Below are 27,016 nucleotides of genomic sequence, written 5' to 3'. Positions count from 1 at the left end.
GTACTGTAGTGTACTGTAGTGTTCTGTAGTGTACTGTAGTGTACTGTAGTGTTCTGTAGTGTACTGTACTGTAGTGTTCTGTTCTGTACTGTAGTGTTCTGTAGTGTACTGTAGTGTTCTGTTCTGTACTGTAGTGTACTGTAGTGTACTGTTCTGTAGTGTACTGTAGTTTTCCGTAGTGTACTGTAGTGTACTGTAGTGTTCTTTAGTGTACTGTAGTGTACTGTTCTGTAGTGTACCGTAGTGTACTATTCTGTAGTGTACTGTTCTGTAGTGTACTGTTCTGTAGTGTACTGTAGTGTACTGTAGTGTTCTGTAGTGTACTGTACTGTAGTGTTCTGTAGTGTTCTGTAGTGTTCTGTGGTGTACCCTAGTGTTCTGTAGTGTACTGTAGTGTTCTGTAGTGTTCTGTACTGTTCTGTACTGTCCTGTAGTGTACAGTAGTGTTCTGTAGTGTTCGGTAGTGTTCTGTAGTGTTCTGTAGTCTACTGTTCTTTAGTGTACTGTAGTGTTCTGTAGTGTACTGATCTGTAGTGTACTGGACTGTTCGGTAGTGTTCTTTAGTGTACTGTAGTGTACTGTTCTGTAGTGTACCGTAGTGTACTATTCTGTAGTGTACTGTTCTGTAGTGTACTGTTCTGTAGTGTACTGTAGTGTACTGTAGTGTTCTGTAGTGTACTGTACTGTAGTGTTCTGTAGTGTTCTGTAGTGTTCTGTGGTGTACCCTAGTGTTCTGTAGTGTACTGTAGTGTTCTGTAGTGTTCTGTACTGTTCTGTACTGTCCTGTAGTGTACAGTAGTGTTCTGTAGTGTTCGGTAGTGTTCTGTAGTGTTCTGTAGTCTACTGTTCTTTAGTGTACTGTAGTGTTCTGTAGTGTACTGATCTGTAGTGTACTGGACTGTTCTGTAGTGTACTGTAGTGTACTGTAGTGTACTGTACTGTAGTGTTCTGTAGTGTACTGTAATTTAGTGTTCTGTAGTGTACTATTCTGTAGTGTACTGGACTGTTCTGTAGTGTTCTGTAGTGTACTGTAGTGTTCTGTTCTGTACTGTAGTGTACTGTTCTGCAGTGTACTGTAGTTTTCTGTAGTGTACTGTCGTGTACTGTATTGTTCTGTAGTGTACTGTAGTGTACTGTTCTGTAGTGTACTGTAGTGCACTGTAGTGTTCTGTAGTGTACTGTACTGTAGTGTTCTGTAGTGTACTGTAGTGTTCTGTTCTGTACTGTAGTGTACTGTAGTGTACTGTTCTGTAGTGTACTGTAGTTTTCTGTAGTGTACTGTAGTGTACTATAGTGTTCTGTAGTGTACTGTAGTGTACTGTTCTGTAGTGTACCGTAGTGTTCTGTAGTGTACTGTTCTGTAGTGTACTGTCCTGTAGTGTACTGTAGTGTTCTGTAGTGTACTGTAGTGTACTGTAGTGTTCTGTAGTGTACTGTAATGTAGTGTTCGGTAGTGTTCTGTAGTGTTCTGTGGTGTACCCTAGTGTTCTGTAGTGTACTGTAGTGTTCTATATTGTTCTGTACTGTTCTGTACTGTTCTGTAGTGTACTGTAGTGTTCTGTAGTGTTCTGTAGTGTACCGTAGTGTACCGTACTGTTCTGTAGTGTTCTGTAGTGTACTGTTCTGTAGTGTACTGTAGTGTTCTGTAGTGTTCTGTACTGTTCTGTAGTGTTCTGTAGTGTTCTGTAGTGTACTGTAGTGTTCTGTAGTGTACTGTTCTGTAGTGTACTGTAGTGTTCTGTAGTGTACTGTACTGTAGTGTTCTGTAGTGTACTGTTCTGTAGTGTACTGTAGTGTTCTGTAGTGTACTGCAGTGTACTGTACTGTACTGTTCTGTAGTGTACTGTAGTGTACTGGACTGTTCTGTAGTGTACTGTAGTGTATTGTAGTGTTCTGTAGTGTACTGTACTGTAGTGTTCTGTAGTGTACTGTACTTTAGTGTTCTGTACTGTAGTGTTCTGTACTGTTCTGTAGTGTACTGTAGTGTTCTGTAGTGTTCTGTAGTGTACCGTAGTGTACCGTACTGTTCTATAGTATTCTGTAGTGTACTGTTCTGTCGTGTACTGTAGTGTTCTGTAGTGTTCTGTACTGTTCTGTACTGTTATGTAGTGTTCTGTAGTGTTCTGTAGTGTACTGTAGTGTTCTGTAGTGTACTGTTCTGTAGTGTACTGTAGTGTTCTGTAGTGTTCTGTAGTGTACTGTAGTGTTCTGTACCGTAGTGTTCTGTAGTGTACTGTTCTGTAGTGTACTGTTCTGTAGTGTTCTGTAGTGTACTGTAGTGTTCTGTAGTGTACTGTAGTGTACTGTAGTGTTCTGTAGTGTACTGTAGTGTACTGTTCTGTAGTGTACTGTAGTGTTCTGTAGTGTACTGTAGTGAACTGTAGTGTACTGTAGTGTACTGTAGTGTACTGTTGTACTGTAGTGTACCGTAGTGTACTGTTCTGTAGTGTACTGTTCTGTAGTGTACTGTGGTGTACTGTAGTGTTCTGTACTGTAGTGTTCTGTAGTGTTCTGTCGTGTTCTGTGGTGAACCCTATTGTTCTATAGTGTTCTGTTGTGTTCTGTACTGTTCTGTACTGTTCTGTAGTGTTCTGTAGTGTTCTGTACTGTTCTGTAGTGTTCTGTAGTGTACTGTTCTGTAGTGTGCTGTAGTGTTCTGTAGTGTACTGATCTGTAGTGTACTGGACTGTTCTGTAGTGTACTGTAGTGTACTGTAGTGTACTGTACTGTAGTGGTTCTGTAGTGTACTGTACTTTAGTGTTCTGTAGTGTACTGTTCTGTAGTGTACTGTAGTGTTCTGTAGTGTACTGTAGTGTACTGTAGTGTTCTGTAGTGTACTGTAGTGTTCTGTTCTTTACTGTAGTGAACTGTAGTGTACTGTTCTGTAGTGTACTGTAGTTTTCTGTAGTGTACTGTAGTGTTCTGTAGTGTACTGTAGTGTACTGTTCTGTAGTGTACTGTAGTGTTCTGTAGTGTACTGTAGTGTTCTGTTCTGTTCTGTAGTGTACTGTAGTTTTCTGTAGTGTTCTGTAGTGTACTATAGTGTTCTGTAGTGTACTGTAGTGTACTGTTCTGTAGTGTACCGTAGTGTTCTGTAGTGTACCGTAGTGTACTGTTCTGTAGTGTACTGTAGTGTACTGTAGTGTTCTGTAGTGTACTGTACTGTAGTGTTCTGTGGTGTACCCTAGTGTACTGTAGTGTTCTGTAGTGTACTGTAGTGTTCTGTAGTGTTCGGTAGTGTACCGTAGTGTACCGTACTGTTCTGTAGTGTTCTGTAGTGTACTGTTCTGTAGTGTACTGTAGTGTTCTGTAGTGTACTGTAGTGTTCTGTAGTGTTCTGTAGTGTACTGTACTGTAGTGTTCTGTAGTGTACTGTTCTGTAGTGTACTGTAGTGTACTGTAGTGTTCTGTAGGTTACTGTACTTTAGTGTTCTGTAGTGTACTGTTCTGTAGTGTACTGTAGTGTTCTGTAGTGAACTGTAGTGTACTGTAGTGTTTTGTAGTGTACTGTAATGTTCTGTTCTGTAGTGTACTGTATTGTTCTGTAGTGTACTGTAGTGTACTGTTCTGTAGTGTACTGTAGTGTTCTGTAGTGTACTGTAGTGTTCTGTAGTGTACTGTACTGTAGTGTTCTGTAGTGTACTGTTCTGTAGTGTACTGTAGTGTACTGTAGTGTTCTGTAGTGTACTGTAGTGGTCTGTAGTGTACTGTTCTGTATTGTACTGTACTGTTCTGTAGTGTACTGTAGTGTTCTGTAGTGAACTGTAGTGTACTGTAGTGTTTTGTAGTGTACTGTAATGTTCTGTTCTGTAGTGTACTGTAGTGTTCTGTAGTGTACTGCAGTGTTCTGCACTGTAGTGTTCTGTAGTGTACTGTAGTGTTCTGTAGTGTTCTGTAGTGTACTGTACTGTACTGTTTTGTACTGTACTGTTCTGTAGTGTACTGTACTGTTCTGTAGTGTACTGTAGTGTACTGTAGTGTTCTGTAGTGTACTGTAGTGTTCTGTAGTGTTCTGTAGTGTACTGTTCTGTAGTGTTCTGTAGTGTACTGTACTTTAGTGTTCTGTAGTGTTCTGTAGTGTACTGTAGTGTTCAGTAGTGTACTGTAGTGTTCTGTTCTGTACTGTAGTGTACTGTAGTGCACTGTTCTGTAGTGTACTGTAGTTTTCTGTAGTGTTCTGTAGTGTACTGTTCTGTAGTGTACCGTAGTGTTCTGTAGTGTACCGTAGTGTACTGTTTTGTAGTGTACTCTTCTGTAGTGTTCTGTAGTGTTCTGTAGTGTACTGTAGTGTTCTGTAGTGTACTGTACTGTAGTGTTCTGTAGTGTTCTGTAGTGTACCCTAGTGTTCTGTAGTGTACTGTAGTGTTCTATAGTGTTCTGTACTGTTCTGTAGTGTTCTGTAGTGTACTGTAGTGTTCTGTAGTGTACCGTAGTGTACCGTAGTGTACCGTATTGTACCGTACTGTTCTGTAGTGTTCTGTTATGTAGTGTTCTGTAGTGTTCTGTAGTGTTCTGTACGGTTCTGTAGTGTTCTGTAGTGTACTGTAGTGTTCTGTAGTGTTCTGTAGTGTACTGTTCTGTAGTGTACTGTAGTGTTCTGTAGTGTTTTGTAGTGTAGTGTACTGTAGTGTTCTGTAGTGTTCTGTAGTGTTCTGTAGTTTACTGTACTGTAGTGTTCTGTAGTGTTCCGTAGTGTTCTGTAGTGTTCTGTAGTGTACCGTAGTGTTCTGTAGTGTTCTGTAGTGTTCTGTAGTGTACTGTTCTGTAATGTTCTGTAGTGTTCTGTAGTGTTCTGTAGTGTACCGTAGTGTTCTGTAGTGTACTGTAGTGTACTGTAGTGTTCTGTAGTGTAGTGTACTGTAGTGTTCTGTAGTATTCTGTAGTGTTCTGTAGTTTACTGTACTGTAGTGTTCTGTAGTGTTCTGTAGTGTACCGTAGTGTTCTGTAGTTTTCTGTAGTGTTCCGTAGTGTTCTGTAGTGTACTGTAGTGTTCTGTAGTGTACTGTTCTGTAGTGTACTGTAGTGTACTGTACTGTACTGTTCTGTAGTGTACTGTACTGTTCTGTAGTGTCTGTAGTGTACCGTAGTGTTCTGTAGTGTTCTGTAGTGTTCTGTAGTGTACCTTAGTGTACCGTAGTGTTCTGTAGTGTTCCGTAGTGTTCTGTAGTGTACTGTAGTGTTCTGTAGTGTTCTGTAGTGTACTGTTCTGTAGTGTTCTGTAGTGTTCTGTAGTGTACTGTAGTGTTCTGTAGTGTACTGTACTGTACTGTTCTGTAGTGTACTGTACTGTTCTGTAGTGTCTGTAGTGTACCGTAGTGTTCTGTAGTGTTCTGTAGTGTTCTGTAGTGTACCTTAGTGTACCGTAGTGTTCTGTAGTGTTCCGTAGTGTTCTGTAGTGTACTGTAGTGTTCTGTAGTGTTCTGTAGTGTACTGTTCTGTAGTGTTCTGTAGTGTTCTGTAGTGTTCTGTAGTGTACTGTACTGTACTGTTCTGTAGTGTACTGTTCTGTAGTGTACTGTACTGTACTGTTCTGTAGTGTTCTGTAGTGTTCTGTAGTGTTCCGTAGTGTTCTGTAGTGTACCGTAGTGTTCTGTAGTGTTCTGTAGTGTACTGTTCTGTAGTGTTCTGTAGTGTAGTGTACTGTAGTGTACTGTAGTGTTCTGTAGTGTTCTGTAGTGTTCTGTAGTTTACTGTACTGTAGTGTTCTGTAGTGTTCTGTAGTGTTCCGTAGTGTTCTGTAGTGTACTGTAGTGTTCTGTAGTGTTCTGTAGTGTTCTGTAGTGTACCGTAGTGTTCTGTAGTGTTCTGTAGTGTTCTGTAGTGTACTGTAGTGCTCTGTAGTGTTCTGTAGTGTACTGTTCTGTAGTGTTCTGTAGTGTACTGTACTTTAGTGTTCTGTAGTGTTCTGTAGTGTACTGTAGTGTTCAGTAGTGTACTGTAGTGTTCTGTTCTGTACTGTAGTGTACTGTAGTGCACTGTTCTGTAGTGTACTGTAGTTTTCTGTAGTGTTCTGTAGTGTACTGTTCTGTAGTGTACCGTAGTGTTCTGTAGTGTACCGTAGTGTACTGTTTTGTAGTGTACTCTTCTGTAGTGTACTGTAGTGTTCTGTAGTGTTCTGTAGTGTACTGTAGTGTTCTGTAGTGTACTGTACTGTAGTGTTCTGTAGTGTTCTGTAGTGTACCCTAGTGTTCTGTAGTGTACTGTAGTGTTCTATAGTGTTCTGTACTGTTCTGTAGTGTTCTGTAGTGTACTGTAGTGTTCTGTAGTGTACCGTAGTGTACCGTAGTGTACCGTATTGTACCGTACTGTTCTGTAGTGTTCTGTTATGTAGTGTTCTGTAGTGTTCTGTAGTGTTCTGTACGGTTCTGTAGTGTTCTGTAGTGTACTGTAGTGTTCTGTAGTGTTCTGTAGTGTACTGTTCTGTAGTGTACTGTAGTGTTCTGTAGTGTTCTGTAGTGTAGTGTACTGTAGTGTTCTGTAGTGTTCTGTAGTGTTCTGTAGTTTACTGTACTGTAGTGTTCTGTAGTGTTCCGTAGTGTTCTGTAGTGTTCTGTAGTGTACCGTAGTGTTCTGTAGTGTTCTGTAGTGTTCTGTAGTGTACTGTTCTGTAGTGTTCTGTAGTGTTCTGTAGTGTTCTGTAGTGTACCGTAGTGTTCTGTAGTGTACTGTAGTGTACTGTAGTGTTCTGTAGTGTAGTGTACTGTAGTGTTCTGTAGTATTCTGTAGTGTTCTGTAGTTTACTGTACTGTAGTGTTCTGTAGTGTTCTGTAGTGTACCGTAGTGTTCTGTAGTTTTCTGTAGTGTTCCGTAGTGTTCTGTAGTGTACTGTAGTGTTCTGTAGTGTACTGTTCTGTAGTGTACTGTAGTGTACTGTACTGTACTGTTCTGTAGTGTACTGTACTGTTCTGTAGTGTCTGTAGTGTACCGTAGTGTTCTGTAGTGTTCTGTAGTGTTCTGTAGTGTACCTTAGTGTACCGTAGTGTTCTGTAGTGTTCCGTAGTGTTCTGTAGTGTACTGTAGTGTTCTGTAGTGTTCTGTAGTGTACTGTTCTGTAGTGTTCTGTAGTGTTCTGTAGTGTACTGTAGTGTTCTGTAGTGTACTGTACTGTACTGTTCTGTAGTGTACTGTACTGTACTGTTCTGTAGTGTTCTGTAGTGTTCTGTAGTGTTCCGTAGTGTTCTGTAGTGTACCGTAGTGTTCTGTAGTGTTCTGTAGTGTACTGTTCTGTAGTGTTCTGTAGTGTAGTGTACTGTAGTGTACTGTAGTGTTCTGTAGTGTTCTGTAGTGTTCTGTAGTGTAGTGTTCTGTAGTGTTCTGTAGTGTTCCGTAGTGTTCTGTAGTGTACTGTAGTGTTCTGTAGTGTTCTGTAGTGTTCTGTAGTGTACCGTAGTGTTCTGTAGTGTTCTGTAGTGTACTGTAGTGCTCTGTAGTGTTCTGTAGTGTACTGTTCTGTAGTGTACTGTAGTGTTCTGTAATGTTCTGTAGTGTTCTGTAGTGTACTGTACTTTAGTGTTCTGTAGTGTACTGTACTGTAGTGTTCTGTGGTGTACCCTAGTGTACTGTAGTGTTCTGTAGTGTACTGTAGTGTTCTGTAGTGTTCGGTAGTGTACCGTACTGTTCTGTAGTGTTCTGTAGTGTACTGTTCTGTAGTGTACTGTAGTGTTCTGTAGTGTACTGTAGTGTTCTGTAGTGTTCTGTAGTGTACTGTACTGTAGTGTTCTGTAGTGTACTGTTCTGTAGTGTACTGTAGTGTACTGTAGTGTTCTGTAGGTTACTGTACTTTAGTGTTCTGTAGTGTACTGTTCTGTAGTGTACTGTAGTGTTCTGTAGTGAACTGTAGTGTACTGTAGTGTTTTGTAGTGTACTGTAATGTTCTGTTCTGTAGTGTACTGTATTGTTCTGTAGTGTACTGTAGTGTACTGTTCTGTAGTGTACTGTAGTGTTCTGTAGTGTACTGTAGTGTTCTGTAGTGTACTGTACTGTAGTGTTCTGTAGTGTACTGTTCTGTAGTGTACTGTACTGTACTGTAGTGTACTGTAGTGTACTGTAGTGTTCTGTAGTGTACTGTAGTGGTCTGTAGTGTACTGTTCTGTATTGTACTGTACTGTTCTGTAGTGTACTGTAGTGTTCTGTAGTGAACTGTAGTGTACTGTAGTGTTTTGTAGTGTTCTGTAATGTTCTGTTCTGTAGTGTACTGTAGTGTTCTGTAGTGTACTGCAGTGTTCTGTACTGTAGTGTTCTGTAGTGTACTGTAGTGTTCTGTAGTGTTCTGTAGTGTACTGTACTGTACTGTTTTGTACTGTACTGTTCTGTAGTGTACTGTACTGTTCTGTAGTGTACTGTAGTGTACTGTAGTGTTCTGTAGTGTACTGTAGTGTTCTGTAGTGTACTGTTCTGTAGTGTTCTGTAGTGTTCTGTAGTGTACTGTACTTTAGTGTTCTGTAGTGTACTGTAGTGTTCTGTAGTGTACTGTAGTGTTCTGTTCTGTACTGTAGTGTACTGTAGTGCACTGTTCTGTAGTGTACTGTAGTTTTCTGTAGTGTTCTGTAGTGTACTGTTCTGTAGTGTACCGTAGTGTTCTGTAGTGTACCGTAGTGTTCTGTAGTGTACTGTAGTGTTCTGTAGTGTACTGTTCTGTAGTGTACTGTAGTGTACTGTACTGTACTGTTCTGTAGTGTCTGTAGTGTACCGTAGTGTTCTGTAGTGTTCTGTAGTGTTCTGTAGTGTACCTTAGTGTACCGTAGTGTTCTGTAGTGTTCCGTAGTGTTCTGTAGTGTACTGTAGTGTTCTGTAGTGTTCTGTAGTGTACTGTTCTGTACTGTTCTGTAGTGTTCTGTAGTGTTCTGTAGTGTACTGTAGTGTTCTGTAGTGTACTGTACTGTACTGTTCTGTAGTGTACTGTTCTGTAGTGTTCTGTAGTGTTCCGTAGTGTTCCGTAGTGTTCTGTAGTGTACCGTAGTGTTCTGTAGTGTTCTGTAGTGTACTGTTCTGTAGTGTTCTGTAGTGTAGTGTACTGTAGTGTACTGTAGTGTTCTGTAGTGTTCTGTAGTGTTCTGTAGTTTACTGTACTGTAGTGTTCTGTAGTGTTCTGTAGTGTTCCGTAGTGTTCTGTAGTGTACTGTAGTGTTCTGTAGTGTTCTGTAGTGTTCTGTAGTGTTCTGTAGTGTACCGTAGTGTTCTGTAGTGTTCTGTAGTGTACCGTAGTGTTCTGTAGTGTTCTGTAGTGTACTGTAGTGTACTGTAGTGCTCTGTAGTGTTCTGTAGTGTACTGTTCTGTAGTGTACTGTAGTGTTCTGTAATGTTCTGTAGTGTTCTGTAGTGTACTGTACTTTAGTGTTCTGTAGTGTACTGTTCTGTAGTGTTCTGTAGTGTTCTGTAGTGTTCTGTAGTGTACTGTAGTGTACTGTAGTGTTATGTAGTGTACTGTAGTGTTCTGTTCTGTACTGTAGTGTACTGTTGTGTACTGTTCTGTAGTGTACTGTAGTTTTCTGTAGTGTACTGTAGTGTTCTGTTGTGTACTGTACTGTAGTGTTCTGTAGTGTACTGTAGTGTACTGTACTGTAGTGTTCTGTAGTGTACTGTTCTGTAGTGTACTGTTCTGTAGTGTTCTGTAGTGTACTGTTCTGTAGTGTACTGTGGTGTTCTGTAATGTTCTGTAGTGTACTGTAGTGTTCTGTAGTGTACTGTACTGTTCTGTAGTGTACTGTAGTGTTCTGTAGTGTACCGTAGTGTTCTGTAGTGTTCTGTAGTGTTCTGTAGTGTTCCGTAGTGTACTGTAGTGTACTGTAGTGTACTTTAGTGTTCTGTAGTGTACTGTAGTGTTCTGTAGTGTACTGTAGTGTTCTGTAGTGTACTGTACTTTAGTGTTCTGTAGTGTACTGTTCTGTAGTGTTCTGTAGTGTTCTGTAGTGTTCTGTAGTGTACTGTAGTGTTCTGTTTTGTACTGTAGTGTACTGTTGTGTACTGTTCTGTAGTGTACTGTAGTTTTCTGTACTGTACTGTAGTGTTCTGTAGTGTACTGTACTGTAGTGTTCTGTAGTGTACTGTTCTGTAGTGTACTGTAGTGTACTGTATTTTAGTGTTCTGTAGTGTACTGTTCTGTAGTGTACCGTACTGTTCTGTAGTGTACTGTAGTGTACTGTAGTGTTCTGTAGTGTACTGTTCTGTAGTGTACTGTAGTGTACTGTACTTTAGTGTTCTGTAGTGTACTGTTCTGTAGTGTACCGTACTGTTCTGTAGTGTACTGTAGTGTACTGTAGTGTTCTGTAGTGTACTGTTCTGTAGTGTACTGGAGTGTGTGACAGTTAGTTGAGCTGTTGGTGGACTGAAATAACGCGGTATGGATCTTTAAAGGGGCAATCTGTAGGTCAAATGATAAAAAAGCCTCACCCTGCATCCCTTTTGTGTAAACAGCCTAGGGAGGGGGCTGGATAAATGTAACCATCTCAAATTCATAGACAGGTCTATGGATGCAAGGAATGTCTATCCATGCGATCAAAATGATAGTTTTAACTATATTTTGAAGTTAACAGTGTTTGATAACAGTTACATTTTTTACAAACAAATTAGTATAACACGAGCCATACATGTTATATTCTACTATACCCAATTGGTTTTTATATCATTAATTTAAAAATAAAAAATGTATGTAGCAATCATAGATTGTGACTTTAAGGATACTGACATGATTATATATATTTGTTTTTACATGTACGTGATGATTACATTTACACTGAGTGGACAAAACATTACTCTTTCCATGACAGGCTGACCAGATGAATCCAGGTGAAAGCTATGATCCCTTATTGATGTCACTTGCTAAATTCACTTCAATCAGTGTAGATGAGACAGTTGAGACATGGATTGTGTATGTGTGCCATTCAGAGGGTGAATGGGCAAGACAAAATATTGAAGTGCCTTTTAATGAAGTATGGTAGTAGGTGCCAGCTGCACCTGTTTTGGGTCAAGAACTGCAATGCTGCTGGGTTTTTCATGGCCAAAAGTTCCCTATGTGTATCAAGAACGGTCCACCACACAAAGGACATCCAGCCAACTTGACAGAACTGTGGGAAGCATTGGAGTCAACATGGGCCAGCCTCCCTGTGGAACGCTTTCCACATCTTGTACAGTCCATGACCCGAGGAATTGAGGCTGTTCTGCAACTCAATATTAGGAAGGTGTTCCTAATGTTTGATATACTCAGTGTACACTCACCCTGTAGTCATTTAGCAGACGCTCCTATCCAGAGCGATTTACAGTCAGTTCATCAATCTTAATATAGCTTGGTGGGACAAGCACATATCTCAGTCATAATAAGTACATTTTTCCTCAATAAAGAAGCTCTCAGCAAAGTCAGAGCTAGTAAAAAATAAAATAATTTAAAGGCATAATCAAATCAAATCATATGCTATTTCACATGCGCGGAATACAACATGTGTAGACCTTACAGTGAAATGCTTACTTACAAGCCCTTAACCAACAATGCTTTAAGAAGTTAAGAAAAAAAAGTATTAAGTGAAAGTAGATGACAGATTATTGAGAAAGTAGAAAATTAAAGTAACAAATAATTAAACAGCAGCAGTAAAATAACAATAGCGACGCTATGGGTACTGGTACACAGTCAATGTGCGGGGGCACCGGTTAGTCGAGGTAATTGAGGTAATATGTACATGTTGGTAGAGTTAAAGTGACTATGCATTGATTATAAACAGAGAGTACCAGCAGCATAAAAGAGGGGTGTGGTTAGCCCTTTGATTAGCTGTTCAGGAGTCTTATGGCTTGGGGGTAGAAGCTGTTAAGAATTCTTTTGGACCTCGACTTGGCGCTCCGGTATCGCTTGCCGTGCGGTAGCAGAGAGAACAGTCTATGACTAGGGTGGCTGGAGTCTTTGACAATTCTTTGGGCCTTCCTCTGACACCGCCTAACATAGAGGTCCTGGATGGCAGGAAGCTTGACCCCAGGGATGTACTGGGCCGTACGCACTACCCTCTGTAGTGCCTTCCGGTCGGAGTCCGAGCAGTTGCCATACCAGGCAATGATGCAACCAGTCAAGATGCTCTTGATGGTGCAGCTGTGGAACCTTTTGAGGATCTGAGGACCCATACCAAATCTTTTCAGTCTCCTGAGGGGGAATAGGCTTTGTCGTGCCCTCTTCACGACTGTCATGGTGTGCTTGGACCATGTTAGTTTGTTGGTGATGTGGACACCAAGGAACTTGAAGCTCTCAACCTGTTCCACTACAGCCCCGTCAATGAGAATGGGGGAGGACTCGGTCCTCCTTGTCCTGTAGTCCACAATCATCTCCTTTGCCTTGATCATGTTGAGGGAGAGGTTGTTATCCTGGCACCACACGGCCAGGTCTCTGACCTCCTCCCTATAGGCTGTCTCATCGTTGTCGGTGATCAGGCCTACCACTGTTGTGTCATCGGCAAACTTGATGATGGTGTTGGAGTCATGCCTCCCATGCAGTCATGAGTGAACAGGGAGTACAGGAGGGGACTGAACACGCACCCCTGAGGGGTCCCCGTGTTGAAGATCAGCTTGGCGGATGTGTTATTCCCAACCCTTACCACCTGGGGGTGGCCCGTCAGGAAGTCCAGGAACCAGTTGCACAGGGAGGTGTTTAGTCCCACGGTCCTTAGCTTAGTGATGAGCTGTGAGGGCACTATGGTGTTTAACGCTGAGCTGTAGTCAATGAATAACATTCTGACATAGGTGTTCCTTTTGTCCAGATGGGAAAGGGCAGTGTTGAGTGCAATAGAGATTGCATCATCTGTGGATCTGTTGGGGCGGTATGCAAATTGGAGTGGGTCTAGGGTTTCTGGGATAATGGTGTTGATGTGAGCCATGACCAGCCTTTCAAAGCACCTCATGGCTACAGATGTGAGTGCTACTGGTCAGCAGTCATTTAGGCAGGTTTACCTTAGTGTTCTTGGGCACAGGGACTATGGTGGTCTGCTTGACTATGGTGGTCGGCTCAGTCAGGGACAGGTTGAAAATGTCAGTGAAGACACTTGTCAGCTCATGCTCGGTGTACATGTCCAGGTAATCCGTCTGGCCCTGCGGCCTTGTGAATGTTGATCTGTTTAAAGGTCTTACTCACATCGGCAACGGAGAGCATAATCACACAGTCATCCGGAACAGCTGGTGCTCTCATGCATGTTTCAGTGTTACTTGCCTCGAAGCGAGCATAGAAGTAATTTAGCTCGTCTGGTAGGTTCGTTTCACTAGACAGCTCATGGCTGTGCTTCCCTTATTATACATGATTGCCGTAACACCTTGTCTGAAAGCCTTGTTTAGACATATGATTAATTTGCTGTAACTACAGGTGGAAAGTGTACTTGTATAAGAAAACGTGCAACATCCAACATGCAACCAAAATAACAACCAACAAACATGGAACTATACAGTCGTGGCCAAAAGTTTTGAGAATGACACAAATATACATTTTCACAAAGTCTGCTGCCTCAGTTTGTATGATGGCAATTTGCATATACTCCAGAATGTTATGAAGATTGATCAAATTAATTGCAATTAATTGCAAAGTCCCTCTTAGCCATGCAAATGAACTGAATCCCCAAAAAACATTTCCACTGCATTTCAGCCCTGCCACAAAAGGACCAGCTGACATCATGTCAGTGATTCTCTCATTAACACAGGTGTCAGTGTTGAGGAGGACAAGGCGGGAGATCATTCTGTCATGCTGATTGAGTTCGAATAACAGACTGGAAGCATCAAAAGGAGGGTGGTGCTTGGAATCATTGTTCTTCCTCTGTCTACCATGGTTGCCTGCAAGGAAACACGTGCCGTCATCATTGCTTTGCACAAAAAGGGCTTCACAGGCAAGGATATTGCTGCCAGTAAGATTGCACCTAAATCAACCATTTATCGGATCATCAAGAACTTCAAGGCGAGCGGTTCAATTGTTGTGAAGAAGGCTTCAAGGCGCTCAAGAAAGTGCAGCAAGCACCAGGACCGTCTCCTAAAGTTGATTCAGCTGCGGGATTGGGGCACCACCAGTACAGAGCTTGCTCAGGAATGGCAGCAGGCAGGTGTGAGTGCATCTGCATGCACAATGAGGTGAAGACTTTTGGAGGATGGCCTGGTGTCAAGAAGGGCCACAAAGAAGCCACTTCTCTCCAGGAAAAACATCAGGGACAGACTGAAATTCTGCAAAAGGTACAGGGATTGGACTGCTGAGGACTGAGGTAAAGTCATTTTCTCTGATGAATCCCCTTTCCGATTGTTTGGGGCATCCGGAAAAAAGCTTGTCCGGAGAAGACAAGGTGAGCGCTACCATCAGTCCTGTGTCATGCCAACATTAAAGCATCCTGAGACCATTCATGTGTGGGGTTGCTTCTCAGCCAAGGGAGTGGGCTCACTCACAATTTTGCCAAAGAACACAGCCATGAATAAAAAATGGTACCAACACATCCTCCGAGAGCAACTTCTCCCCACCATCCAGGAACAGTTTGGTGACGAACAATGCCTTTTCCAGCATGATGGAGCACCTTGCCATAAGGCAAAAGTGATAACTAAGTGGCTCGGGAACAAAACATTGATATTTTAGGTTCATGTCCGGGAAACTCCCCAGACCTTAATCCTATTGAGAACTTGTGGTCAATCCTTAAGAGGTGGGTGGACAAACAAAAACCCACAAATTCTGACAAACTCCAAGCATTGATTATGCAAGAATGGGCTGCCATCAGTCAGGATGTGGCCCAGAAGTTAAATGACAGCATGCCAGTGCGGATTGCAGAGGTCTTGAAAAAGATGGGTCAACACCGCAAGTATTGACTCTTTGCATCAACTTCATGTAATTGTCAATAAAAGCCTTTGACACTTATGAAATGCTTGTAATTATACTTCAGTATTCCATAGTAACATCTGACAAAATATCTAAAGACACTGAGGCAGCAAACTTTGTGGAAATTAATATTTGTGTCATTCTCAAAACTTTTGGCCACGGCAGTACAAGCAGTGTGACAGAAGTTTGACCAGACATGACTTGGAGGCAGCATTGTCTACATGTCAATAGTAGTCAGACAGTCATGGGTGAGAATGTCAAGTGAAATGCTCGATAGCTCCAGGAAAAGGGCTGTAAGGTTAACTCAGATCTGTGACTACAGCCTTATGACATCAACCACCAGCGTCATTGGAGCCTGCAGTGCGTGCCTCTGACAATGATCGTTAAGCGTTTCTGTGATGGTGTTGTGCATGGTGTCTGCAGTGTTTTGTGTGTGTGTGTGTTGAATTTGGTTTTGGTGAATGGGTGTATACAGTATATCTGTGTGTAGGGGGGTGTATACAGTATATCTGTGTGTAGGGGGGTATCGTACTGTCGTACTGTCGTTCTTTGTTTATTGTTTTTTCGTGTTCTCATATAAATAAAATAATGATGAGCACGCAACCCGCTGCGCCTTGGTCTAATCCCTTCGACAACCGTGACACCTACTTACGAAGCATGTAGAGGTCTGTCATTTTTATCATAGGTACACTTTAACTGTGAGAGACGGAATCTAAAACAAAAATCCAGAAAATCACATTGTATGATTTTTAGGTAATTAATTTGCATTTTATTGCATGACATAAGTATTTGATCACCTACCAACCAGTAAGAATTCCGGCTCTCACATACCTGTTAGTTTTTCTTTAAGAAGCCCTCCTGTTCTCCACTCATTACCTGTATTAACTGCACCTGTTTGAACTCGTTACCTGTATAAAAGACACCTGTTCACACACTCAATCAAACAGACTCCAACCTCTCCACAATGGCCAAGACCCTAGAGCTGTGTAAGGACATCAGGGATATAATTGTAGACCTGCACAAGGCTGGGATGGGCTACAGGACAATAGGCAAGCAGCTTGGTGAGAAGGCAACAACTGTTGGTGCAATTATTAGAAAATGGAAGAAGTTCAAGATGATGGTCAATCACCCTCGGTCTGGGGCTCCATGCAAGATCTCACCTCGTGGGGCATCAATGATCATAAGGAAGGTGAGGGATCAGCCCAGAACTACACGGTAGGACCTGGTCAATGACCTGAAGTGAGCTGGGACCACAGTCTCAAAGAAAACCATTAGTAACACACTACGCCGTCATGGATTAAAATCCTTCAGCGCACGCAATGTCCCCCTGCTCAAGCCAGCGCATGTCTAGGCCCATCTTAAGTTTGCCAATGACCATCTGGATGATCCAGAGGAGTTATGGGAGAAGGTCATGTGGTCTGATGAGAGAAAAATAGAGCTTTTTGGTCTAAACTCCACTCGCTGTGTTTGGAGGAAGAAGAAGGATGAGTACAACCCCAAGAACAACATCCCAACCGTGAAGCATGGAGGTGGAAACATCATTCTTTGGGGATGCTTTTCTGCACAAAGGGGACAGGTCGACTGCACCGTATTGAGGGGAGGATGGATGGGGCCATGTATCGCGAGATCTTGGCCAACAACCTCCTTCCCTCAGTAAGAGCATTGAAGATGGGTCGTGGCTGGGTCTTCCAGCATGACAACGACCCGAAACACACAGCCAGGGCAACTAAGGAGTGGCTCCATAAGAAGCATCTCAAGGTCCTGGAGTGGCCTAGCCAGTCTCCAGACCTGAACCCAATAGAAAATCTTTGGAGGGAGCTGAAAGTCCGTATTGCCCAGCGACAGCCCCGAAACCTGAAGGATCTGGAGAAGGTCTGTATGGAGGAGTGGGCCAAAATCCCTGCTGCAGTGTGTACAAACCTGGTCAAGAACTACAAGAAACATATGATCTCTGTAATTGCAAACAAAGGTTTCTGTACCAAATATTAAGTTCTGCTTTTCTGATGTATCAAATACTTATGTCATGCAATAAAATGCAAATCATACAATGTGATTTTCTGGATTTTTGTTTTAGATTCCGTCTCTCACAGTTGAAGTGTACCTATGATAAAAATTACAGACCTCTACATGCTTTGTAAGTAGGAAAACCTGCAAAATCGTTAGTGTATCAAATACTTGTTCTTCCCACTGTATGTGTGTAGAGGGTATACAGAATATCTGTGTGTATGGGTTTATATCTGTGTGTATGGGGGTGTATACAGTATCTGTGTGTAGGAGGGGTGTATATCTCTGTGTGTAGGAGGGGTGTATGTATCTGTGTGTAAGGGGGATGTATATACCTGTTTGTTGGGGGGTGTATATGTCTGTGTGTAGGGGGCTGTGTATATCTGTGAGTAGGGGGGTGTATATGTCTGTGTGTAGGGGGCTGTGTATATCTGTGAGTAGGGGGGTGTATATATCTGTGTGTAGGGGGGTGTATATCTGTGTGTAGGGGGGTGTATATATGTGTGTAGGGGGGTGTATGTATCTGTTTGTGTAGGGGTGTGTATACGTCTGTGTGTATATGTCTGTGTGTAGGTGGGTGTATATGTCTGTGTGTAGGGGGTGTATATGTCTGTGTGTAGGGGGGTGTATATATCTGTGTGTAGGAGGGGTGTATATATCTGTGTGTAGGAGGGGTGAATATATCTGTGTGTAGGAGGGGTGTATATATCTGTGTGTAGGAGGGGTGTATATATCTGTGTGTAGGGGGGTGTATATATCTGTGTGTAGGAGGGGTGTATATATCTGTGTGTAGGAGGGGTGTATATATCTGTGTGTAGGAGGGGTGTATATATCTGTGTGTAGGAGGGGTGTATATATCTGTGTGTAGGTGGGGTGTATATGGCCCGTTGTACTACAGTATAGTAGAGGTATTGAGGTGAACATGGCCCGTTGTACTACAGTATAGTAGAGGTACTGAGGTGAACATGGCCCGTTGTACTACAGTATAGTAGAGGTATTGAGCTGAACATGGCCCGTTGTACTACAGTATAGTAGAGGTATTGAGCTGAACATGGCCCGTTGTACTACAGTATAGTAGAGGTATTGAGGTGAACACGGCCCGTTGTACTACAGTATAGTAGAGGTATTGAGGTGAACATGGCCCGTTGTACTACAGTATAGTAGAGGTATTGAGGTGAACATGGCCTGTTGTACTACAGTATAGTAGAGGTATTGAGGTGAACATGGCCCGTTGTACTACAGTATAGTAGAGGTATTGAGGTGGACATGGCCTGTTGTACTACAGTATAGTAGAGGTATTGAGCTGAACATGGCCCGTTGTACTACAGTATAGTGGAGGTATTGAGCTGAACATGGCCTGCTGTGTTACAGTATAGAGGGGGTATTTGGTCGTTTTCATGGTAGCCTAAGAGAGCTACATTTGTACTAAGACACTATTGTGTGTGGGTCATAAAGGGTCAAAAGGAAATTTAGAATTTATGAAGTCATGGCATGTAGGGGCACAAGGCTCTTGAAGGAGGTGGCCCTTGGAGGAAATGGCCCTTAGAGGAGGTGGCCCTTGGAGGAGGTGGCCCTTGGAGGAGGTGGCCCTTGGAGGAGGTGGCCCTTGGAGGAAGTGGCCCTTGGAGGAAGTGGCCCTTGGAGGAGGGCGCCAGTAGAGGATGTGGCCCTTGGAGTAGGTCGCCAGTAGAGGAGGTGGCCCTTGGAGGAAGTCACCAGTAGAGGATGTGGCCCTTGGAGGAGGTCTAAAATTGAGGAGGTGGCCCTTGGAGGAGGTCTAAAATTGAGGAGGTGGCCCTTGGAGGAGGTATTTGTTGAGAGGGGTACATTGAGAGTGTAAGATAGAGTTAGGCTGTGGTCAGTTACTGTTGTCTCTTGTCAAATTCGAATAAAGTCACACAAGATTTTCTTGAAGGATGACCCTATGACATTCTTGATGGGGCATCTTATCTAACCAATACACTTTAGACAACAAGCTTTGTATTGCATATTGAATATTTTCTAAAGGATAAGGGCTGTGAGGGGTAATTCAATACAGCACCTCTATCGGTATCTGTACTGGCATTTAGCTATTCAATTCTGACCTTAAACCAGACTATTTAGTAAAATACAGTATGTTTCTCATATCATGTCCATGTTCCCTTGTTGTCCAGTTTTCCTGAGTATTTTGTCTCTGATCTCATCAAAACACAATTGATTGTTGACTGACATTTGGTGACAGTTGAGCCTTGGTAACCATGGAGATTATTAGCCAGCGTTATGGTTCTGATTGGATAATGATCTTTCTGATAGTCATGTTAGTCTGCAGGAGTAGAGATCCCCGCTGCTACACGTGATAGTGGCACATGCATCACTGCATCATCACTGCATCATCACTGCGTCACTTTCCTCTACAGGGAGCCAGGTTTTCCTGTGTCTACCCTTCTCAATGGCAAGGTTGTGCTCACTGAGCCTGTACTTTGTCAAGGTTTTTCTAAGGTTTTGATCAGTAACCACGGTCAAATAGTTAGCCACGGTGTACTGTCGATTTAGGGCCAGAGAGCACTGCATTTTGCTTTGTGCTTGTGCTTGGGTTTCCCAATAAGCAATATAGTTTTGTTTTGATTGTGTTGTAATTTGTTTTATTCTGATTGATTGGATGTTCTGGTCCTGAGGCTTCAGTGTGTTAGTGTCTCAATCTATCTCTGTCTGTCTCTCTCTCCCTCTCTGTCTGTCTGTCTCTCTCTCCCTCTCTGTCTGTCTGTCTCTCTCTCCCTCTCTGTCTGTCTATCTCCGTCTGTTTCTCTCTCCCTCTCTGTCTGTCTATCTCCGTCTGTCTCTCTCTCCCTCTCTGTCTGTCCATCTCCGTCTGTCTCTCTCCCTCTCTGTCTGTCCATCTCCGTCTGTCTCTCTCCCTCTCTGTCTGTCTATCTCTGTCTGTCTCTCTCTCCCTCTCTGTCTGTCTATCTCTGTCTGTCTCTCTCTCCCTCTCTGTCTGTCTATCTCCGTCTGTCTCTCTCTCCCTCTCTGTCTGTCTATCTCCGTCTGTCTCTCTCTCCCTCTCTGTCTGTCTATCTCCGTCTGTCTCTCTCTCCCTCTCTGTCTGTCTATCTCCGTCTGTCTCTCTCTCCCTCTCTGTCTGTCTATCTCCGTCTGTCTGTCTCTCTCTCCCTCTCTGTCTGTCTATCTCCGTCTGTCTGTCTCTCTCTCCCTCTCTGTCTGTCTGTCTCTCTCTCCCTCTCTGTCTGTCTATCTCCGTCTGTCTCTCTCTCCTTCTCTGTCTGTCTATCTCCGTCTGTCTCTCTCTCCCTCTCTGTCTGTCTATCTCCGTCTGTCTCTCTCCCTCTCTGTCTCTCCCTCTCTGTCTGTCTATCTCCGTCTGTCTCTCTCCCTCTCTGTCTGTCTATCTCCATCTGTCTCTCTCTCCCTCTCTGTCTATCTCCGTCTCTCTCCCTCTCTGTCTGTCTCTCTCTCCGTCTGTCTCTCTCCCTCTCTGTCTGTCTATCTCCATCTGTCTCTCTCTCCCTCTCTGTCTGTCTATCTCCGTCTCTCTCCCTCTCTGTCTGTCTGTCTCCGTCTGTCTCTCTCTCCCTCTCTGTCCGTCTGTCTCTCTCTCCCTCTCCGTCTGTCTCTCTCTCCCTCTCTGTCCGTCTGTCTCTCTCTCCCTCTCCGTCTGTCTCTCTCTCTGTCTTTGTGTCCTTCTCCCCCTCTCTTTTCCTCCCTGTTAATTTTGCAGCACATGAATTCAGCGCGTGAATTCCCCAATGTGGAGGAGCTTAACTGGTTACATTGGATTTGATGTTGAACGCACGTTTGCACACAATTGGATCATATGCCAATTACAACCACTCACAAACACGCTAGATCCCTCACACACAGGCACACACAGATATTACTCGTCAAATAATTTCACGTCACTTTGAATTTGTTTATTGTTCGCTTTATGAAATGTCAAAAGAAGCTTTTCAACCCAAAACAAATTCCTAAATATTCCCCCAAATTAATCATTATTATCCTTTTGACGGCACACACACACACATACACACACACGTGCCAGAGGGATGCAGACGGCTGCATTCATATGAGATTTTCTCCTTCATTAAAGAAAGATAAATATCTGCTTCTGGCTTTTATGTTTCTTCCTCTTCAGTGGCTTGGTTTGGGAGGAGGAGGGGTTATGGAAATGAGATGGGTGGAGGAGGGGTTATGGTAATGTCTGGATGGAGAAGGGGGTATGATAAATGTGTAGGATGGGTTATGGCAATGAGCGAGGTGGAAGAGGGGGTATGATAATGGACTGGATGGAGTAGGGGTATGTTAATGAGAGGGGTGGAAGAGGGGGTATGATAATGGACTGGATGGAGTAGGGGTATGTTAATGAGAGGGGTGGAAGAGGGGGTATGATAATGGACTGGATGGAGTAGGGGTATGATAATTGTATGGGAGGGGTTATGTTAATGAGCTGGGTGGAGAACGGGTTATGGTAATAGTTGGATGGAGAAGGGGTATGACTGGAGGAGGGGGTCTGGGTGGAGGAGGGGTAATGGTAATGAGCTGGGTGGAGGAGGGGGTATGATAATGGCCTGTGAGGAGGGGGTATGATAATAGTCTTGGTGGAGGAGGGAGTATGATAATGTCTGGGTGGAGGAGTGGGTATGATAATGGTCCAGGTGGAGGAGGGGGTATGATAAATGTCTGGGTGGAGGAGGGGGTATGATAATTGTCTGGGTGGAGGAGGGGTTATGATAATGTCTGGGTGGAGGAGGGGGTATGATAATGGTCTGGATGGAGGAGGGGGTATGATAATGGTCTGGGTGAACGAGGGGGTATGTTAATGTTCTGGGTGGAGGAGGGGGTATGATAATGGATTGGGTGGAGAAGGGGTATGATAATGGCTTGGGTGGAGGAGGGGGTATGATAATGGTATAGGTGGAGGAGAGGGTATGATAATGGCCTGGATGGAAGAGGGGGTATGATAATGGTTGGGTGGAGGAGGGGGTATGATAATGGTTGGGTGGAGGAGGGGGTGTGATAATGGTTGGGTGGAGGAGGTGGTATGATAATGGGCAGTATCCAACTTTTGTCACTAACTATCCAAAATATAAATGTATCAAAAGTAGGGTAAATATTTGAGGAATCCCAAATGTTTGGTCTGGACCAGAGATGGGAAACTCTGGCAAATGCCAGATGGGCTGGTCCATCTCTTGCCCAGTAGACCTGTCTAAATAGTTTTTTGGTACAAAAAGGATCATTATTTGCCTAATAATGGGGGCCTCAAGAGAACACGGAGCAGTGTGGGGTCCTTGAGGAAAAAAACAAGCGCAGGTATGTTAGAAATGCCTTTGCAGATTTCTGGTCCCAGTCCGCCCCTGCTCTGGACCGATTGCCTATTATTGGGTCATGTCATGGGCAAGAGATGTGAGACCAGACATTTTTGTCATGTCTACAATAATGTGTTTTGCTATATTATAGGGCACAGCACAAATACCAAAAGTCTAAACCAGGTCACAGCATAAATCATTTGGGAACCTATGCCTTAGGGCGCAGGGGACTTTCAGCACGATTTGAGAGTTTTTTTGTGTGTCATTTATAGCCTGAGACCTGAAAACAGGTTGGCTCCCCCGATATAATGCCTGTGAATTTTTGCGACGCATGGCTAACACAGTCTTGTGATGTGCAGGAGACCCAAGGTTGGAACTTTGGTTTTTCAGGACAGAACGAGAACAAACTGACAACATAAAAATGTAAAGGACAAACTAGTATTGGCAAAATGTCACAAACTAAATGTACCTGTACTCAGTACATCTAATGAGTCCATTTAGTCTGGCATTTAGCTGTGATACTAGCAGACCCTTTAAACAGAGACAATGACCTGTTATTGACCTGTAATTCCTGTTGCCTCCTTTCGTCTCAAGGAAGGGCCACTCTGGTGTCACGGCAATGTAGTCATGGCTCTGGTATCAGATTGGTACGTGAGCCATGTGGCACGATGAGCTGAACTCCTTCATTTTCGCTGTAGGTCAGATGAGGCACGAGGCACGACGCATGGTTCTCCTCCTGGATTTTACATTGTGGCAATTGTAATCTATGGCAGTCTTTCTTAATCCTGGTCCCTGGGGACCCAAAAGGGTGTACATTTTGGTTTTGGCCCTAGCACTAGACAACTGATTCAAATGATCAACTCATTGTCAAGCTTTGATCATTTGAACCAGCTGTGTAGTGCTGAGGCAAGAACAAAACTGTGCGCCTCTTTGTGTCCCCAGGACCAGGACGAGGAAAGACTGATCTACAGTAAGGTAACCTCTGGACAATTTTTGTTGCAGGTCACTTGAGGTCGTCTACAGTATGAGGTGGTTTCAGCCCCAGGATTAGGGGGGAGGGGTGTGTCATCTGAGTTCAGTGAACTGTACAGTAAGCTGGTTAGTGTCCCGTTTGTTGGAGCCAACAAGAGTCACGCAAGGTAACTACTGGATTAGGGAATGAATGTCATGTCACAAGGCTCGTCTGAGTTTTGGGGTCATCGCACTAATGGAAGAAAAACAAGCACATTACAATTGTTTAATATGATTCAGCATTATGAGGTCTATAAATAGCTTCAATGAACATTTGGACAGAGCTATCTTGGACACACACTTTGACAGCACGTGCCGAGTGAAGGGTTTATTTAAACAAATAGATTTTAAAGGCTGAGGTTAACATGACTGGTTGGATTTTACTGTTTGCAAAAAATATATTATACATTTTATTTTCATGAATTAAACCTTTATTTCACCAGGCGTGTCCAGTGCTTGAATTGGGCCAGTAGACTACACACCTTCATTGAGTACGGGCACATCACATTTTCTACTGCTTGACTACCAGCACCTCTTATAGAATATTACGTACCAATATGATGAGTTCAGTTAAGAACAAATGACGGCCTGTGGTCAATGCTACGGGGACCAAAAGGCATAGCATCAGGCTATAGACATATAGGTCAGAAGATGAGCTACAGGCTCTAATTATTTATCACATTAAAAACCAACCAGAAAATGATGAGGAAATGTTCTCAGTTAATACCTGATCCCAGCTCATCACTGGGACATCATCTGAAGGAGTTATTATTGGTACACAGTTTGATGGGTACTTTGTGATAGTTGTATTTTGACTGAACCAGGAAGGTGTTTCAGTCAATCAGTCAGTCAGTCAATCAGTCAGTCAGTCAATCAATCAATCAATCAATCAGTCAGTCAGTCAGTCAGTCAGTCAGTCAATCAGTCAATCAATCAAATGTATTTATAAAGCCCTTTTACATCAGCCGATGTCACAAAGTGCTATATAGAAAGCCAGCCTAAAACCCCAAACAGCAAGCAATGCAGATGTAGAAGCACTGTAGAGTTCATCAGCGGAGGAGGTCGTCATTCTCTCTAATCAGACACTGTTGATTGGTCAGTATATGTGCCCCTGGTCCCCAGGGCCGGATTAAGAAATTGGATTAAGAAAATAACGTTTTTTTTTTATATGGCCATAGACTACTACTCGCGTTGTGGCAATAGCCTATCTCTAGATGAGATGCATTGAAAAACAGTGCTGCTGTTAGCTACTAATTGGGAGTTGTTGAGTAAACAGTGTTCTATGGGTTCTACATACAGACTAGTCTTCTCTTTTTAGCAGTAGCCATTTGCTTTTCAAAATGTACATTTTTCCCACGATTCTATTTTGAAATGTTGCAAAAGTCAAACAGACAGCTGCAACCAACCATAGAAATAAAATCCATAGTTCCGCAGTTCCCATTCAAGTCAGGATCCATTGCTAATGCACCCATGAGTTTAACAGTCAAATTATCAGGGTCAGAGGTCACAAAAACATTCTATGGATTATATGTCTACGGCCACAACACAACAAGCTGTAGCCTATATGTGGCATTCATGCTTCCCAAGCTGTTCTGGCAGCTTGTTGTGGCCCAACATCTTTTATGACACTTTCTGTTGGTGTTTCCTTCATTTTGGCAGATACCTGTATGTGCTTGTGATAAAACTTAACACACAGTTATTTTTTGTATAAGCTATTGATCCTCTGGTTTTTGTTCCAACCCTGTAGGTCCTGTAGGTTTTCACTCCAACCCTGTTCCTGGAGAGCTACCCTCCTGTAGGTTTTCACTCCAACCCTGTTCCTGGAGAGCTACCCTCCTGTAGGTTTTCACTCCAACCCTGTTCCTGGAGAGCTACCCTCCTGTAGGTTTTCAGTCCAATCCTGTTCCTGGAGAGCTACCGTCCTGTAGGTTTTCACTCCAACCCTGTTCCTGGAGAGCTACCCTCCTGTAGGTTTTCACTCCAAGCCTGTTCCTGGAGAGCTACCCTCCTGTAGGTTTTCACTCCAACCCTGTTCCTGGAGAGCTACCCTCCTGTAGGTTTTCACTCCAAGCCTGTTCCTGGAGAGCTACCCTCCTGTAGGTTTTCACTCCAATCCTGTTCCTGGAGAGAAACCCTCCTGTAGGTTTTCACTCCAACCCTGTTCCTGGAGAGATACCCTCCTGTAGGTTTTCACTCCAATCCTGTTCCTGGAGAGCTACCGTCCTGTAGGTTTTCACTCCAACCCTGTTCCTGGAGAGCTACCCTCCTGTAGGTTTTCACTCCAATCCTGTTCCTGGAGAGCTACCGTCCTGTAGGTTTTCACTCCAACCCAGTTCCCGGAGAGCTACCCTCCTGTAGGTTTTCACTCCAATCCTGTTCCTGGAGAGATACCCTCCTGTAGGCTTTCAATAGTGAGTGCATACATTTTCATACTGTTCCCAGTGGGAATCAAACTGACAACCCTGGCATTGCAATTGCCATGCTCTACCAACTGAGCCACATGGGACCTATTGTCCACTACTTTTCAATCATGGTACAAACAGTACATACACTGCCTGCGTCAAACATATATATTGATGTAATACATGTAAATACCACTAGGTGGTGGTGTAACCATATATCTGAAAATCAGCTGTCTTTTCCCCTGATCTCAGACAACTTTTAGATGCATGAAGTGTTATACAACTCAAAGTAGCTATGTTAGTCTGCCCTCTTCACTCTTCGATAATTCATGTTTGTGTGCATGTATATAATTGAAGATGTTGTGGGACAGGGAATTAGGAGAAAGACAGAGCGAGACAACGAGAGACAGAAAACACGTGTGGTACAATTACCCTGCATTGCCTAATACGATTGGTTAGGAGGTTTCATTGACATAACCCACTCATATTCCTGGAAGCTGTATGATCTAAACTGAACAATAAAGTTTTGTCCTCAGCCTAATAACCGGAGTCTGGCCCTTTTATATCAGTACTATAGCCTGAGGCTGGCGAGCAGGAGAGCTGATTTTGGGGGCTGTTGATTAGTAGTCCACTGCCTGGTTTATTGTTCTTACCGGGGTATCACACACACACACACACACACACACACACACACACACACACACACACACACACACACACACACACACACACACACACTTATTGTACTAACCGAGGCATAACCTGTGGTCATGCAATATTGACTCAATTTCAAATGGACACTGGTAAATAATCATTACTGAGCTTTGTTTCACCACACGTCATTGTAAATAAGAATTTGTTCTTAAATTTAAAATAAATAAAAACAATTTGAGACATCTCGTGTGGCTGAGGACATTAGAAAAGGTTACATCTCTCTCTCCAAATGAAATGCTAATGCCAAAATCTATTACATTTCTGTTACTGTTGACATTTCATATCCAACGGATCTCTGACATATCACTGAGTCACACTACCATTTCATATCCAACGGATCTCTGACAAATCACTGAGTCACACTACCATTTCATATCCAACGGATCCCTGACAAATCACTGAGTCACACTACCATTTCATATCCAACGGATCTCTGACAAATCACTGAGTCACACTACCTACCTGCCGTGAGTTAAAGTACCTGATGGCCTACCTAACTGAGGTGTGGGTGTATTTGTGTGCATGCGTGTGTGTGTGTGTTATTCCTGTTCCAGTCTTGTGGTGCACGCTGCTAAAGTCTTGTACTTCTGCTGCATTACCTGATTGAAACACATGATCCCTCTCTAAAACGTGTGTTTGGATTAGCCGTGCTACAAAGCAATTACCCTAAGTAATGACTCTGGTGTCTGTCCCAAATGTCACCTTATGTCGTACATAGTGCACAACTGGTCAGAAGTAGTGCACTGTGTAGTGAATACGCTGCCATTTGGGATGCAATT

The 27,016-nt window shown here is 43.1% G+C and overlaps 1 pseudogene; it reads right to left on the bottom strand.

The window, feature by feature from the left end:
• LOC115188386 (prolactin-like) overlaps positions 1 to 22,797 on the bottom strand; it is a 29,558-nt pseudogene extending 6,761 nt beyond the window's left edge.
• Positions 22,798 to 27,016: the final 4,219 nt, after the last annotated feature.

The sequence above is a fragment of the Salmo trutta genome, unplaced genomic scaffold (genome assembly GCF_901001165.1).
Source record: "Salmo trutta unplaced genomic scaffold, fSalTru1.1, whole genome shotgun sequence".
In the NCBI taxonomy this organism is placed as follows: Eukaryota; Metazoa; Chordata; class Actinopteri; order Salmoniformes; family Salmonidae; genus Salmo; species Salmo trutta.
Note: the sequence above shows the minus strand (reverse complement) of the source record. Positions and strands in the feature narration are given on the sequence as shown.